This window comes from Suricata suricatta, chromosome 14 (genome assembly GCF_006229205.1).
Source record: "Suricata suricatta isolate VVHF042 chromosome 14, meerkat_22Aug2017_6uvM2_HiC, whole genome shotgun sequence".
Lineage (NCBI taxonomy): Eukaryota > Metazoa > Chordata > Mammalia > Carnivora > Herpestidae > Suricata > Suricata suricatta.
The window spans coordinates 9,658,054-9,660,048 of NC_043713.1; positions in this window are offsets into that span (position 1 = coordinate 9,658,054).

Below are 1,995 nucleotides of genomic sequence, written 5' to 3' on the forward strand. Positions count from 1 at the left end.
AGAGACAGAGGGAGACAGAGAGAGACAGAGAGAGAAAGAGACAAAGACAGAGAGAGATAGAGACAGAGACCGAGAGAGACTACAAACACATTTATGTAAAAGTCATAATGAATTTATGGAAACATTTATCATTATATTTATCATTTTCTTATTTGTTTGTTTTGCTTTTGATTTCAAAAGTTCAACTACTATACATAATGGGGAAGTCCATAAAATTATCTGAAGTGTGAAAAGGCTCTCCATGCCTGCGATGATTAGATATTTCAGCTTCAGATTATGATAGAAATCAGAAGTCAAATGACGTTGGCATTTGGGATTTGGTAATAGGACTTTCATCACTCTCCTGGATTTGAAGGACAAGACCCACCTTGACTCTGCCAATTGCCGTGGCATATCTCTTTTTTGTTCAGTAGCAGAATTTTGTTAAGAATACTGAGCCCAGAGAGGTGATTGCTTAAAACATCTGGGCTTATTAGTAACAACCATCATATCACAAAAATAACCAGTTTTAACAAATGTGAACTAGCTCAGACAGTAAGAATCTACCATTAGAGAAATTGACCTAAGTTGCAGAATATAAAATAAAAAAATCATTAAAATAAAATCACAACTTCTATTGGTTTTGTTTGAGACCATGTCATAATTAAATTAGTTTCTCCACAAGACATAACTGGATATTTCTAACAGTTCTTTTAAACTACTCATTTCAGGTTTTTTGATGACATTTGGAAACATTTTTAGGTGTAACTCCAGCTTTTCATTGATGCACATTTGAAATGTAGTAGAATGTTATTTTTGCTTATCCATTTCATCTGGTTTTCCAATTGCTTTTCATATCTTGCTCCCTGTAGCTTTTCATTTTTCTCCAATTGAACCCGAGAATGTCTCAGCATGAGAGACTGACACTTATTTGCAGCTTCAGCTATTTTCTGTGGTAAATGTGGTTTTCATTTTGTTTGGTGCTCGGTTCCTCTGGCCCTGGTCTTTTGGACTAATAAATAATGAATGACAAAATATTAACATGTGTCATAATTTACAGGGTATACTGTTGTACCTTATTTTATTTAATAATATTTAAATATTTTTAATAGTAGATTTGATTAACATCCTGCATAAGCACTTTAAGGATCAGAGTGGAGTTATAATTTAGACTGGCTTAATATCATTACATTTTCTGAAAACTCAATATTCTGTTTAGATCATTTGCTTTGCCCTATTGTATTATGTATAGTTACCCAGGTAGATTGGGACTTATTTAACTCAATGCAGAGATATTTGAGTGCACAATGTAGTTAAATTTTTGTTATAACATAAAGCATATCAACAGGCACATTAAAGGTCCTGACTGAAAACAGAGACACAACACACAAACATACATACACGCATGCCAATGAGACTTACCTGTATGTTGCTTATTAGAAGTTTGCGCCCTATATAAAGACACTGAAAGATTAATAAATAAATGATAGGCTAAGATATAACATACAAATACCAGTCAGAAGGAAACTAGAGTGACTATTCATATCAGACAAGATAGGTTTTCCAACAAAGAATATTACTCTGGATAAAGTGGATATTTCCAGATGATAACCAAGTTCACGTATTGAGTACATAACTGACATAAGTATTTATATACCTGAAAACAGAACGTCAATGTAAATGAAACAAAGAATTGCAGAATTTCAGGAGAAACAGAGAAATACACACTATAAGTCAGAAATTTTAACACTTCTCTCCCTCTCGATAATTAACAGTGAAGTTAGACAGAAAAATCAGTGGGAAAATAGAAGACTTGAGCCATGCTATTAAACAACTTGACCAAAGTGAGACAGATAGTATTCTCTTAACATCACCTGTAGAATGCGCATCTTTTCCAAAAGCATGGGGGAATATTTATTGAGAAGGATAATATTCTGGCCTATTAACTGAGTCAAAATATATTTAAAATGAGTCATTTCATAAAAAGTAAGATTTCGGACACCATGTAATTAAATT